The sequence below is a fragment of the Hypanus sabinus genome, chromosome 9 (assembly GCF_030144855.1).
Source record: "Hypanus sabinus isolate sHypSab1 chromosome 9, sHypSab1.hap1, whole genome shotgun sequence".
NCBI classification, from domain to species: Eukaryota; Metazoa; Chordata; class Chondrichthyes; order Myliobatiformes; family Dasyatidae; genus Hypanus; species Hypanus sabinus.
Window position 1 is genome coordinate 64,710,061 of NC_082714.1, and position 16,360 is coordinate 64,726,420.

At 39.0% G+C, this 16,360-nt stretch overlaps 1 protein-coding gene across 1 annotated transcript in view; it reads right to left on the reverse strand.

The window, feature by feature from the left end:
• The window catches only part of psmg3 (proteasome (prosome, macropain) assembly chaperone 3), a 62,733-nt gene extending 46,798 nt beyond the window's left edge, over nucleotides 1-15,935 (reverse strand). Inside the window, exon 1 of the mRNA XM_059979799.1 lies at nucleotides 15,814-15,935. The gene's annotated coding sequence lies outside the window, so the exon portion shown is untranslated. The remainder of the gene's footprint in view (nucleotides 1-15,813) is intronic.
• Nucleotides 15,936-16,360: the final 425 nt, after the last annotated feature.

The window sequence follows — 16,360 nt, forward strand, 5'->3', positions numbered from 1 at the left end:
GGCAAATGCAGTTGCAAAATGCTACTGCAGGCATGAGGGGTTGTGCTCTGAAATTCTATGAAATCCCCAGTGTTTATGTTGAAGACTTTACGCAGATGAGGGGTAGATGTAGCTGGTGATGAACAGGTTGAAGCAGGAATTTTTAAAATATGCCGAAAGACATTACATTTTTGTCCAAAGCTGCAGTATTATCCTGCAATGCTTCTTTAGATGACAGTTAGACGGTATTGTATTTTAAATTGCTTTTAGTTACTTAGATTTCTAATTTTCAGTATTCCTGACAGTTTATCTTCTAGATCTTGAACAACGTTTTCTTCTACCCACAGAATTCTTGTCACATCTCGTATATAATTTGTGGGTAAAGGTATTCATTGTTGACATTGCCATTCTGTGTCCAAGAACAAGGAGGCAACTATTGTCGACAGAATCTCAGACAGTGACAAGGAGGCGTACAGGAGTGAGATAGATCGGCTGGTTGAGTAGTGTCATAACAACAGCCTTACATTCAGCATCAGTAAGTTCCAAGGAAGGGATTGTGGACTTCAGGAAGGGGAGGTCGAGGGAACACACGCTAGTCTTCATTGAGTGGTAAGTAACGGAAAGGGAAAGCAGTTTCAAGTTCCTGAGAGTCAACATAGAGGACATCTTCCAAAGGAAATGCCTCAAGAAGACACATCCATCATTAAAAACTTCCACCACTCAGGAGATGCCTTCTTCTCATTAGTACCTTCAGAAAAGAGGTACAGGAGCCTGAAGACATTCACTCAATGCTTTAGGAACAGTTTTTTTCCTTTTGTCATCAGATTTCTGTACAGACAATCAACCCATAAACACTACCTCATTATTTTTGCTTTCTTTTTGTGCTACTTATTTTTTTGTTATATATACATATTTTTCTTAATATATAATTTATAGTATATTTTATGTATTGCACTGTACTGCTGCCACAAAGCATCAAATTTCACGACATATATTAATGATAAGCAACCTGATTCTGAGTCTATGAGAAAGTGCTAGAGACCAGGCATTCAGTCCTGATCTCTGATGCTGTTGCTGTGGAGTTTTCATGTTTTCCCTGATCCATGCAGGTTTCCTCTGGGTGCTCTGGTTTCCTCCCATATCTCAAAGATGCGAGGTTGCTCAGTTAGTTCACCACTGTAAATTGCCTCTAATGTGCAAATAAATGGTAGAATCTAGGGAAGGTGTGCAGAAAAAATTGGTATAAATGTAGCATTAGTGTAAATGAGTCAGTGCAGACCGTGGTGGACTAAAGGGCCTGATTCAGTGTTGTACCTTTCCATGACTGTAAAAACTGGATGTGTTGGGGTTCTTTAGTTCTAACTGTTTCATTTGAGAAGTTGTCAAAACCAGAAGCATCTGGTGTAAGTCTGGGAGCATGTTGCACATAAAAACATTTTCTTGTCCAGCAGTATTGCCTTTTATAGCAACATCTATGCCCTTTCATGACTCTCAATGAGCCAAACTATCCAAGCAGATTTCCCTTGTTGGACACATATCAAGGTTATTTGATTTTTCTTGCTGTTCCTTTCTCCTCTGACTGAAGGAGCTTTGAATAACCTTGAGAGAAAACACAGAAAATAACCTAATTAAATCTGCAGCGTAAAACTTTGTGTCACATGCAGCAAATCAAGACTGGGAGTTGTTGACATTGATCACCTTATCTTAAAAATATACAGGCTTGCATGTAGCACCTTTTGTAAACTGGATATCCAAAAGTGCTTTTAGTTTTATAAGGAAACAAGGCAAGGTTTCACAATTGGCAATGTGACAATGACCAGATGAATTCACTCATGAGCATTAGTTGGGCCACTGCTGGGACACTGTGTAGAGTGCTGGTCACTGCAGAAAGGTCATGATAACACTCAGAAGGATAATGAGGATTCTTACAAGGATGCCATCCATTTTCTCTGTCCTATTGCGCCTGCTGTCAAAATGGGACCTACTATTGCAGGACATCTAAAATGTCCTCCTTCTTCAGGAAACATGCCTTCCCTTCTACTGCGGATGATGGAGCCCCCTCTTCCATTTCTTCTTTTTCACAGCTATCTGCTCTCACCCCATCTCCCTCCAAACGGAACAGAGATAAATTTCTGACTTTTTTCATAATTTTGCCGGCTGAAGAAAGATGATTACAAGAAGTGTCATGGTTGGTATTTCTTTCTTAGGGATAAATGAATGAGAGAAGATTTAAATGAGGTTTATAAAATTACGGGATGTCTAAAAGGGCAAACAGTAAAAACATTTTTGGCTGAGCAATGAGTTCAGTAACCAGGTCACGGATTTAAGTTAATTGGTGGAAGAACTAAAAGGGGAGGAAATGTTATTTCACACAGTGAGTTGTGAGGGCCTGGAAATCACAACCTGAAATTGTCATGGACAGAGGGACAGCACATTTGAAAAGTATCAGGATTAACACTTGAAGAGTTTTAACCTCCGAGGATAGGGGCTGATATCTAGTATGTGGAATTAACTTAAACCTTCTCACTCCAACTTGTCTGTGTGCATCTAAACCATCACAAGTTTAAGGACACTGAGTGACCTCATTCTGCACTGTAAATTCCTATATTTCTATGATATTGGATTGAATGGAAGGTTGGACTTTTGGACAAGAAAACAATGACAACTTCCATGCACTTTCCATACGATACAATAGGATCTTTTGCACGATAAGGGCATGGGTTTAATGCTTCGTCCTAAAAAAGATACCTTTGACAGTGCAGAGCTCTGCTCAATACTACATGTGGAATGCCAACATAGATTTTCTACTCAGGTATCTGGAGTAGGACCAGGCCGCATTGTTTCCTGATTTAGATGTATAAGTGCTGTCCATTAAACCCCAATTAGAGTCACATATATTAAACTATAGAAAGATGTAGGAGATACTTTTTTTTTGTACAGAGCAAAATGGACCAAACTAGAAAAGATTTTTAGGAGTGCAGGTTGGCTCTGAGCTTTCATAGAGGGAGCCTGACAGTTGAAATCAATTTGGAGTGAGTCACTGATTGTGAAAGCATATGGTTAGACATGAGCAAAGGACACACAGGAAATCCAATCAAAATATCTGTAAGCACTGAGGGCAAGTTACTGAATCTGAAGGTGAGGACAAGTTGGAACAGACTGACGAAAAGAATGTCTGAGGTGCAGCAGACATTGTGTTTCGAAGAAGTTTGTCTGCACTGTTTGAGGACTGACCCTGAAGCTAACTTTAGGTCCTTTTGAACTGTCAGGCTCTCTGCCCCCCACCCCTGTGATTCTGTATATTAAGTATACCTACATGCACATCTCCTAAAATAAGCACAAAAAATGCTGAAAATATTCAACAGGTCTGATAGCATCTGTAAAGAATGAAACAGAATTAGTACATTAGGTCTGTTGGTTTTGTCAAAGACAATTATTGTACATTAAAATTTATGAATGGATTATCACAGACGAGGAGGGTTTGCAATATTCCCTGATGTATGCTGCCAATAAGATTGTACTGCTCGAATGTATGCTGACAAAACAAAGTAATATTTGTAGACATGTAGCTGAGCCCAGATGTTAAAATTTTTAATGTACAGATTTAAAAGAAACTGTTGCAACATATCAATATTTGACAAGCAATTATGTTTATTTGCTCTGGGAAGTCAGCAAAATGGCATTTTAATCTCAGTCAGGTGCAATTGCATCGCATTTTGATATGATAAATCTGACTAGAGCATGTGCTATCTCCATAAATAAGAAGTGAGCTTAACTGAAATAGTTTTTCAATGAATGTTAAGCATTTTATAGTTGAAAAAATATTTTAATTATTGAAGGGAAGAGAGTTATGAAAAAAATGTTTCTCTTTGGTTAAGGAATTGATTTACTTGTCTATGTGGTTCAGCAGCAATATATAATTAAAATAAAACACCCTGATATATTTTTTGCAATTTCATGCGTCATCAGCTTGTCTCCACATGACCTGCTGGTAGAGATGGTTATCTTATTCTGCCTCCAGCATTTTGAAATTGACAAGATTCTGCTTTCCGATTCTCTTTAATTATTCTTATATTTTCACCCACCACTGCTACTACTCTGCAAAAGACATTTAAATGTGTTACTGGGAAAGCTCTCATAAATTCATTGTGTGGGTGACTTTTAACAATATGATGGGCATCATAAAAGCTTTAACAACACTCCTCTGTCTTTGTGTGCAGGCAGAGAATAGAATGCTCCTACACTTTTTCACTTGGCAATGTACCACCATGGCATTTTTCTTTCTTTCCTTTGTGCATTATCTTTTGTTTTTGTCACAGATTATAGGTCACCAGCTTATGAAGAGAATAGAGAGGCACTACAGTAGTTGAAACAAAGATATACAAGGATGATACCAGGCTATAATTATCAGCTAAGGCTGAGCAGATAAGGACTCATTCCCCTAGGCAAAGTTACATCTTTCATGGTAGTGACTATGATGCCCCTTCCCTCCTCAACCTCATCCAAGAGGAAGTTATTAAGTTCATCAAACCTTCTCCAACGCATACGGATCACGAGTGAGGCACACCATTCCACAATTTACCTATCTTTTCTCCGTACTATTCATCCCTCTTTCCAGTCAAAATTCTATTGACTTTACTCTTGGAAGTTTCAATTGATCTGATTTCCAATTTATAAAATATATAAAGTTGTCAGTAATACTTCAAAGCATAATTAGAAAGACCAGTTTCCATTGGACAGAAGGACTGAATAGGTTCAACAATTTCCCTTTAAAAATAGAGCAAGAGATGATCTGGGAAAAAAAAACTAAAAGGAGGATACTGGAAATACACAACAGGTCAAGCAGCATCAGTGGGGAGAAATTGTTGACATATCAGGTCAATAAGTTTTCATCAGAAAGCTGTAAGAGTAACTTACTTTTTGGCTCTCTGGCTTATTATTTCTAGCATTTTCTGTTCATGTTTTAGATTTCCACCACTTTTCTAAATTATAAGGATTTTGCCTTTTGGTTTTCAAAATTATAGTGAGTTTGTAACGTTCTCCTTCGTGTGTAACGAAACGCCGAATTAAACGTCGAGATAAACCACAGTCAATAAGAACCAGATCGCAGTAAGATTAACCATTTACTGTTCACTCTTCACATTAACATATGGTGAAAACTGTTGATAAAACAATACAAGATTGATACAGTATTTGTTCCTTCCTTAATATCACATTTCAATTGTAAATACTTGCAAAGGTGACTATAACTACATTACACTAAGGTGCAGTATACAGGCAGAGTTTACCTGCTCCATTGACTACTTTAAATACACTTCCATGCAAACTATCCGCAACTCTTTAACTAACGAAAGCATAAACATTATCGACCGTCGTTACTTCTAACAGGATCGGCATTAACATCTTAGTTCAATATATCGATTATCTATTAACTTACAGCGTTGCTCTCACTGTGATTTCTCATGCCTGCAAAACAACTTCTGCTCAGGTGTGCCTCGTGGTGAGCCTCCACCCTCGCGCTAATTTCAAACCAGTACTTTCCCACAAGACGCGGCGAAACCGGATGTGACGTCATCGCATGCCGATATATTTTACATGCAATGAATATACTTTAAACACTTCTAATTCTAACTAGAAAATACTATCGAATGAATTACTAAGCAAAAATATTATAAACTAAATAACTGTCGTAAAGACAGCACAGAGTTTAATACAACAGGTGCAGAGAAAATGTTTTTGCTTCAGAGAGAATCTGATCCCAGCTATCATAAATATACTGAAGGTATTAATAAGGGTCTCAGCCAAATCTTTGTTACCCACATTCTTGAGAATGACATGCACTTCCACATAAGAAGCAAGAAAATCAAATGTGTAAGAAAGGAATGGAAGGTTATTTGATAGAGTTAGAAGAAATAATGCAAGAGGAGCATTTTGTGGATCATAAATAGCTGCATATAAAATTCATCTTTGTGATCTGCTTCCGTGGTGTAACTTGAACCTTAAAAACCGTGCCAGTATTCCACCCCCCACCCCCAGCCCAGGCCTAGCTGGAAAAAGTACCTTGTAATGCGTTCTCAGTATAAAATGCTGGAAATCCACTGATTTCTGGAAGCATGCTTTTGGGAGATATATTCTTAGAATATGGGCCCCACTGGTTATTTACCATTCTTAGCTGCTCTGAGGAGTTGGTTTTGGGTCCTGGTGTATACGTTTTGATGACTTAGTCACAATGGAAAGTTGTTAGGCCATTTCAGATGGGTGGTCAGTTGATGTGGGCCTACTTTCATTCGCGACATGATAGACACTACAAAGCACAAGGCATAAAATATTCCTGATTGCTGTTGATTAGTATAGAAGGTTAGAGGGACTATTACATTGAACAGACAAATGAGGCAGAGTGGAAGGAACCTTGTTCTGCACCAAACCAATATTAACCACAAACTGTATTTATGGGAGTGATATATGGGTAAGATAGAAAGTGCTTTAGTCTTTACTGATCTTATTGTGTACTTGGTTTGTGATTGGTCAGAAGGAAGTATGCGATGGACCTGATGCAGCAATTTATTAATCCTGGGAGAATAAGGTTCTGACATTGTATGTTAGACATGAAAAATTAGTTTGTTTTGTTTAGTGACATTGTGGTACTCAATTAGAACAAGCAGCGCACTCACAGTTAGCACAAAGTATTTAAGTATCCAAACAAAAGTTGGGCTGGATCATTGGGGAGGTTGTTTGGACTGTGTGATGTATTGCTTTAATAAATTATATTAGAATAACTTTATAATTTGTTAATGTTTAATGGGATGCAGACCTGAGAATAATTTGCTGTTTGAAGTTGCCAGAGATTAGTGTTAATACCTCGGACTAATGAAGGATAGTGTACCATTAGGTTGAAACAATGCAATGACTTAATGTAGAGATAGCTCCACTCATCATACTCATATCCGAAATATTTAAAAAGGAGCATTGGGACTAACTAGAGATTAATTTTAAAGAGCTAGGACAAGCACAATGAACTAAATGACCTCATCCATAGTCTATGGTTCCATGCTGTTGTTTCTCCCTTTCCTCAGAATCATATCTCTGCACTGTGGACATGAAACCATCAATTTAAGACACACTCTGGCTGTAAAATTAGCTTGAGTTGTAAGCCATTCATCAGGGAAACATGCTGCCTGATGCAAGAGCTACAAAGAATAACAATCACATTAACTCATTCTTTTCATCTTTCTTGTCTATAACTTTTCACAAACAAGAGAAAATCTGCAAATGCTGGAAATTCAAACACACTTAAAATGCTGGATGTCCTGCTGAAGGGTTTTGGCCCAAAATGTCAATTGTACTCTTTTCCATAGATTGTGCCTGGCCTGCAAATTTCCTCCAACGTTTTGTGTATGTTGCTTGTCTGTAACTTTTGTTTATTTTCCTGTGTAATTTATATATGAATTGAGAACAGGAACAGGCCATTCAGCCCCTCAAGCCTGAACTGCCATCTAATAAATTCATGGCTGAGTTAGCATCACCTATTTAAGGTACAGAACATATCTACCGAGCCCTGCATTAATTTGCAGATTTTGTGTTGCTGAAGAGGGAAGAATTTACATTTCTATGGCAGCTTTCACAATCTCAGAACGTCTGAAAGCACTTTACTGCCAATGAATTAGTTTTGAAATGTCATTTGGGAAACATAGCTCCCTGCCACATTCCATAACACCTATGTGATAATCACTGCATAAACTCTTCTTAGTGATGTTTCCTGAGGGGCAAATATTGGCTGCGATATTGAGAAGGTGGAGTTTCCCTGCTCTTTGAATAGTGCCATGGGAATCTTTACTTCTACCCACTACAGCAAATAAGATCTTTGTTCAGTAGCTCTTCCAGATACCCATTCTTGACTCCCTCACTTTTTTTTCAATTTTGTGTCAATGTTGTGCCTTACCTTCAACAAACCTCCTGTGAAGGTGGAGCTAATCATCAGATCACCTAAAGAGAAGCTTTAACCTATGGCAACTACACTCCAGTGCCAGTCCTCAGTTATTGTATGCAAATGATACTTCTTTTTCACAAAGGCATGGAGACTAAGCTCCAAGACATCATTGACTCATTCACTGAACCATATTAGAGACTCAATACTCGGAAGGCCAAGTCTTCTACCAACTTGTCCCCATTGCTCTTCACTGCATTCTAGCAATAATTTTTTACGACAGGAACTTGGAAGTAAAAATGAACCACTTTCATATCTCAGGAACCACTATTGACAAGACAGCCGTTAATGATGAATTCAGCATCACATTCAAGATGCTAGCCTACCCCTTGGTTAATTTAGTAAAAAGATATTTAAGATCAAGGCCTCAGACGTGGCATGAACTTGATCACTCCTTTTTAGACCTGAATTGGTCTTGGACAACAGCTATCTCAAAGCACTAGAGTGTTGCCATGAATTCTGTCTCCACGTAATCCCCCAAATACACCAGAGGGATAATTTAACATTGTCTCCAGGGATAACATCTTTGTCAGTGCTGAGTTCCTTGTTGCACTTTGTTGGCTACCTGGGCAACAGACATCCTTGTTTACAGACTCCTGAAGCAGACACTTGCTCTGAGCTCTGTTCCGATAGGAAAATAAGTCAACAGCTGACGCAATCTCAATGGCTCTCCACATGGCTTTAGACCACCTGGATAACACAAACACCTATGTCGGGTTGCTTTTCATTAACTAAAGCTCAGCATTTAATACCATCATTCCCACAGTCCTGATTGAGAAGTTGCAGAACCTGGGCCTCTGTACCTCCCTCTGCAATTGGATCCTTGACTTGCTAACCGGAAGACCACAATCTGTGCCAATTAGTGATAACATATTCTCCTCACTGACAATCAACACTGGTGCACGTCAGGGGTGTGTGCTTAGCCCACTGCTCTACTCTCTATATACACATGATTGTGTGGCTAGGTACACCATCTATAAATTTGCTGATGATGCAACCATTGTTGGTAGAATCTCAGATGGTGATGAGAGGGTGTACAGGAGTGAGATATGCCAACTAGTGGAGTGGTGCCGCAGCAACAACCTGGCACTCAACTGGTAAGACGAAAGAGGTGATTGTGGACTTCTGGAAGGGTAAGATGAAGGAACATATGCCAATCTTCACAGAGGGATCAGAAGTGGAGAGAATGAGCAGCTTCCAGTTCCTGGGTGTCAAGATCTCTGAGGATCTAACCTGGTCCCAACATAATCAATGTAGTTATAAAGAAGGCAAGACAGTGGCTATACTTTATTAGGAGTCGGAAGAGATTTGGCATGTCAACAAATACACTCAAAAACTTCTATAGTTGTACCGTGAAGAGCATTCTGACAGGCTGCATCACTGTCTGATATGGAGGGGCTACCGCACAGACCAAAAGAAGCTGCAGAAGGTTGTAAATCTAGTCAGCTCCATCTTGGGCACTAACCTACAAAGTACCAGGACATCTTCAGGGATCAGTGTCTCAGAAAGGCAGCATCCATTATTAAGGACCTCCAGCACCCAGGACATGCCCTTTTCTCACTGTTACCGTCAGGTAGGAGATACAGAATCCTGAAGGCACACACTCAGCGATTCAGGAACAGCTTTTTCCCTTCTGCCATCCGATTCCTAAATGGACAATGAACCCTTGGACACTACTTCACTTTTATTTAATATACAGTATTTCTGTTTCTAGCACATTTTTAAAATCTATTCAATATGTGTAATTGATTTACTTGTTTATTATTATTATTTTTATTTCATTTATCTTTTTTTTCTATATTATGTATTGCATTGAACTGCTGCTGGTAAATTAACAAATTTCACATCACATGCCAGTGATAATAAACCTGATTCTGATTCTGATTCTAGTACTAGGTGGACAGAGGGAAAAGATGTGTTCAAAACCTCCTTGAAGAATTGAAACATCTCCCCTGGCTGCTGGGACTTTCTAGTGCCAATACTGGAAAGGGTATTGGAGACAGTATGTGTGGTAAACTATGTATACCTGTCTGGACATGCCCTTCTGCTGACTGCTCCTGTGGCTCCTCCCACAGACCCCTGTATGAAGGCGATTGGGGCACTGCTCCTCCCTCAGTCTCTGAGATGTCATGCTCCCTTTTTGCTGCTAATAAAATCCTATTGTTCACTTCCAGTCTCCGAGAGTTATTGATGGTGCATCAGTATGGCAAACACTGAGGCCAGGCATAACATGCATACAGCAAAGTGCATAAGTGATGAAAGGAGTGTACCCCCATCCACCCTGTGGAAGAGACCATGGTCCCACATAGCTTCGTAGGCCATTTCAAAAACCAACCAAACCAGAAAGGAAGACAGCTATCCTGGAATCCAAGGACAAATGATGAAACTGCTGGAAGCACACAGCACACCAAGCCATATCTTTGGTAAGGAAAAAAAGAGTCAGAACTTCAGATTGGAGATCCTTCATCAAAACTGAAACGGAGACAAAAGAAGAAGAGGAGCTGGAAAGGTATATCTTGTCGTGGAATCTCTTTAAAGCTGGCGGTTATTGTGGAAAATGACCTGCTGAATGTGAGATGGAGGATGAGAATCAGTGGAATTCAATCCTTGGCCAATCCAGGGAGCAGAGGATCAAGAAGTGGTTGAGATGCAGTCAAGTGCTCTCTTAACAATGGCAGGGGGAAGCTATGGTTCAGAAAGTAGGAAGGCATTTCAGAGGCACCTGTAAGGAAAGTCTCATCTTTAGAGTAAATACAACAGAGACAGGGATACTGGAAGGACAGATTAGAGTCGTTATAGAAGACAAGGTAGGTATATTCGCTGTGTGAGTCAGAATTAGTGCATGTTAAGTAGTGTTGGATTTGATGAAATTGATCCAGAAGTTCTTTGGAAATCAAGAATGAGGCATAAAATTTGGTGGTTAACCCTGTTTTATAAGTATTACAAGAATAAAGCATGAACAAAGAGAAGATAAAGAAAAAGAAGTTATGATCGGCTTATACTCAAACAGAGATAACAGCATTCCAGTGATAACTGTTAAATAACCAGGTTGAAGTGCTGCAGAAAAACTGCTAAAGAATACAGAAGCAGCAATATTCCAACTACTCAAACATCATTGAACAATCTCATGCATATAGGTGACTATATAAAAATTATAAGCAAGCATTAGAAAGATGAACAACAAGGAATATAGTAGAAAAATAACCATTCTACACTCTAATCCAACATTAGCTAGCATATCTCCTGAGATCCAAAAACTGAAGGGAATAATTAGAGATTGTCCATGTGAAGCTGAGGCAGCAAGGTAATGAAACTATTAAGTTCTGCGTGTGTGCAGGCAGCAGCACCAATGCGGTATCGAGGTAATATAAATAGATTTGAAGGAATGGCCCCATGTTCTGATTAAAACCAAATGCAGAGCACTTGTGTACAATCCACAGCGATGACCCTGAGCTTGTCAATTTAGTTCCCCATCCCACACTCACCCTGACCTCTGGGTCACAGTCACAGTGGAGGAACAGCACCTCATCCTTAGTCTAGTCACATGGCAGCTTTCTGGACTCAATTCTGAATTTTACAGCTTAAGGTAACTCCCAGTCTCTATCAGTCATCCTTGGTATTATTCCCTCAGCTTGTACTTTTTCCTTTTCCTTCTTTATGTCTGTTTTTCTCTCTTGGAATGGAGGTCATGCCCATCATGACCTGTTGTTTTTGTCCTCCTCATCTGCTTTTCACAACTCCCACATTGTTTTGTCAACATTCCCACTCTTTCACTGCCCCATTTCAGTCATTGACCAGATAACTGTGTTTACAGCTTATCCCTAGAGACATCCACCCTCCTGTATCCTCCCTGCAGCTTCACAAGCTTCTTCTATCTGCTTTTTGAGGCTGATCAAGGGTCTCCAACCTGAAATGTTGACTCTGTTCTCGACCCGCAGCCTCATCTGTAGAGTACTCCCAGCATTTTCTGCTTTTGTTTTAGATTTCCCACATCTGCGGCTTTTACAAAATGTAGTGGATATGGCCCAGTCAATCAAAGGTAAAGCCCTCCCCACCACTGAGCATATCTACATGGTGCACTGTCACAGGAAAGCAGCATCCGTCATCAAGGACCCTCACCTTCTCGTCCATGCTCTTTTCTTGCAGGTGCCATCAGGAAAAAAGTACAGGAATATCAGGACCTACACCACTACGTTCAGGAAAATTTATTACCCCTCAACCATCAGACTCTTGAACCAGAAGGGATAACTTCACTCATCCATTGCTGAACTGTTCCCAGAACGTATGGACTCACTTTCATCTCATGTTCTTGATACTTAATGCTTATTTATTATTATTAATATTGTTTCTATTTTTCTTTCTTTTTGTATCTGCACAGTCTGTTGTCTTGCACACTGGCTGCTTGTCCATCCTGTTGGGTGTGGTCTCTCATTGATCCTATCGTGTTTCTTATATACAGTACACTGATTGCCTGCAAGAAAATGAATCTCAGATCAGGGTTGTATCTGGTGACATATATGTACTTTGATAATAAATTTACTTTGAACTTTGAGCTTATCTGATTTTCACTGAATTCTGAGAGACTACCCAAGAGGAAGAAAAATATGCACCTTATGCTCTGTATTGCATTGGGAGTTTTAGTCTAGATATTATGTTCAAGTTTAAGGAAAGAGACAACAGCAATTTACAGGCCCTATGCTTTTAATAGAATTCTTATCAGAGGGGATGCAGGGAAGGTTAATTGCAAGATGCAGTGATAATGGCATCTGAGATGGTCTCCAACAAATGCAGATGCAGATACCCCGGCTCTGGTAATAAGTAATCCAGTAATTTTTCAAATTGCTATTTAAGGGAGCTTGCTGTGCACAAATGCTGCTGCTTTCCTTCTGTTACTACAAAGGCTACTGTTCTTCATAAACAGTGAAGAATTTTTTGATGTCTCATGATTGAAAATGGTGCTATATAAGTGCAAACCTTTCTTAACGTCAAAGCATTATTGCCCAAGAAGATGGTGGCAGAAGAGTTGCTGATGGCATTTTAGAGACATTAAGAAGCATCAAGTGATTCAAGCATTTGAATCACTTAGTCACAGAAGACCATGAAAGATGGGATTAATATGATCAGCATAGATGTGGTGGGCCAAATGTTTCCATGCCGATAAGTCTATCATTTTATGACATATAGTATTTCCCAGAATATTATTTCTTATTCCCTTAACTGCTGTTCTTTGGACTCACAATGAGATTGCTAATGTACTCTCAATTAAGGGGCATTTGTTGACATTATCACAACAAGAAGATATTGCAATTTAACCTCCAGGATTTGGCTGATTTTGAACCCAAGTGCCAGAACTAAATAGCGAATCTATAATTACTGTAACATCCTGTTCCCTTCTGCATTTGGTTTTTAACAAAGCTAGAAAGTCACTACATGAATTATTCATCACTACCAATTTTGCCCTAGGCAAGCTACTGCTTAGAAACATTTGTGGGATAGCAAAAAGGCAGTTTTAATCTGAATCTAGCTTGTGCTGTATGTCAGTTGGAAGAATTTGATAGATGCATGAAATTATTTAATGACATTCCTGATGAGTATAAACATTTTAAATAAAATGTCTGATAGATGGCATTTGAGCCCACTCCTGTATATTTAGGAAAAATAATCTTGACAAAAGCAGAGCAAATTATCATACATTAGCTGTAATTAGGAAACCAATTTGGAGACATACTATAGGAGCATTAGAGCGGTACAACTGTTTATGTCATTCAGGCATGCATGGTTATCTTTGGTATCAAAACCAAATTAACACCAGATATTAATAAAAACAGAAAACAGCTGGGGATATTTGGCAGATCAGGTGGCATCTGTCAAGAGAGAAACAGTTAATGTTTCAGGTCAAATTTTCATCAGAAATGGAAATTAAGAAACATTTGAAGTTGACAAGGGGAGAGAGATTTAGAGATTGAAGGAATGTCTGCAATAGCTGGGGGATTGCAATTTAGAGAAAGATGACAGAGCAGTAGAAAGAAAAATAATGTCATGACTGTGCAACATAGAAAATGTGTCAGAAATGGTTAATTCAAGAGATAGTATTGGAGTATAAAAGTTGCAACTTGCTATTTGCTAGAGAATGAAATCTTAAGAAGAGGAAGCTAAGAGATGTGGATTATGTAGTCTGAGTTTGCTATTTGCTATGCATGTACCCAATTTAGTAGGAGAATGAAATTTTAAGAATGTAGAAGACAATGGTGTGTTAATGAGAGGTAGCTAAGAGATGTAGATTAGAACATGATTAAGTCAATAGGTAGAAACAATAGTGGCGGATGTACTTGTGATACGAACCTATAGACCGATTGGATATGCTAATGCAACTAAACCAGGAGATTGCTATAAAAAATACTATGTACAAGGATTGGTGGGCAATCAGCAACTAGCTCACTGACTGTCTCAGCTTTGATTTGCAAATTAAAGTTTAATCTCTTCTTGAAAAATCTTCTGCGTCTCCTGGTCGTTTGTGGGGCACGAGAAACCAGGACAATAGTAGTGCTCAGCAGTTCAGGCATTGGCAGTGGAGGGAAAAATCAAAACTAGTTTAATACTAATGAATGACTTTATGTCAGATCTGGCCAGTTCTGATACAAACTGGAAAGACAGTTTATCTGAAATGATTGAACTTGATAATACAAGTCCTAACTGTGTGTAAGAGATGCTGTTCCTCGAGATTACAATGAACAGTGTGTAAAGCAATGAAAAGACTGACAGCTCAGATTGTGGATGGGATTGTGGTTATGTGGCTGCTCCAGCTTGCGTTTCTGGACCATTGTAACTCCCAGTTGTTGATGAAAGGAGATTTGGTAAGGGTGATACTGTTGAACATCATGGTCAGTTTCTGTCTTGTTGGATGGAGATTGTCAGTGTTTGTCAGTAGGTAGTTGACTCAACAGCTGCTCCAAAAATCTGCACAAAATCTGGGATGCCATTCCTGATATTGTATTGAATAACAGGTGCTCTGGCAGAGATGCTATCTTTCGGAGGAGATGTCAAATTAATTCCACTCTGGTGAATGCAAAGTTGTCAAGTTAATGTTTTGTTCCATATATCCTTCTTTATATGAAAAGAAGGGAAATTATCCTGGATATCTGTTAAATATTAATTTTCAGCAAACATCAATAAAATATAATGACAAGACAGTTATGTACCAGGAAAAACCCTTGTTCAAATGGGGCTGAGGGAGGGAAGAGGTGGTCGTCTGGGTAGAAAAAGATTTTGTAAATGTTCATGTGACGCCTCGAGATTATCCACAACACCACTGTGTCACCAGCAAACTTACTAACCCAGCTTTCTACTTCTTCATCCAGGTCATTCATAAAAATCACAAAGAGGAGGGTCCCAGTAGGACTCACTGATCTATAATTTCCTGGGTTATGTCTACTTCCTTTCTTGAGCTAGGGAACACCATTTGCAACCCTCCAATCCTCCGATACTTCTCCCATCCCCATTGATGATGCAAAGATCATTGTCTGAGGCTCAGCAATCTCCTCCTTTTCTTCCCAGAGCAGCCTGGGGTATATCTCATCTGGTTCTGGTGACTCATCTAACTTAATGCTTTTCAAAAGCTCCAGCACATTCACCTTCTTTAATGTCTATATATTCAAGCATTTCAGTCCACTGTAAGTCATCCCCCCAATTCTTAAGGTCCTTTTACCTGTAGATGTAGGCCAGACTGTGAATGGGGTGGCTGTTTGATATTATTATGGTATTTTGATAATTAGAAAAAAATCAGATTGACTTTATTAACAGAAAGAACATTAAAACGTGTAAATTAACCATGTTAAAGTTCTACAGCTCACTTGTGATGGAGACTCAGCTTGTAAATGGAGTGAGGCCACATGGTGCTCCATTGTGCCAGGTGGAACCATCTTCAACTCACTTGTGTGGTGGCATGAAATAGCTGATAATGCCACAGCTGTACATTGGTGCAAGGCCAGAGGTCTGCTGGGGAAAATGGGAAACAGTTTACAGATCATCAAAAAAATATTTCCAGTAGTAGGTTATAGAAATTTTTAAGATACGGAAAAGCACCATAAACATAACAAATTGCAGAAACAAAACAAGAAACCAATAGCAATAAATATGTAAGTGATGGATAATGGCTTTAAATAGCACCGGTAGTGTTCTTTGCTGTTAATCAGCATAGATGCAAATATGGCTGGTTAAGAGAAGCTGTAAGGTGGCCAATGGATCTCCAAAATTACAGTGCTGATAATAAATCATGGAATGATGTCAATATCAGTTGGTTCTACATACCTCTAGTTCATATTAAATGCATTTGCTGCACACTTTTTACCAATTTGGCATCTGATGCATTTCATAATAGAGCTTGTGTAAGCTATTTTT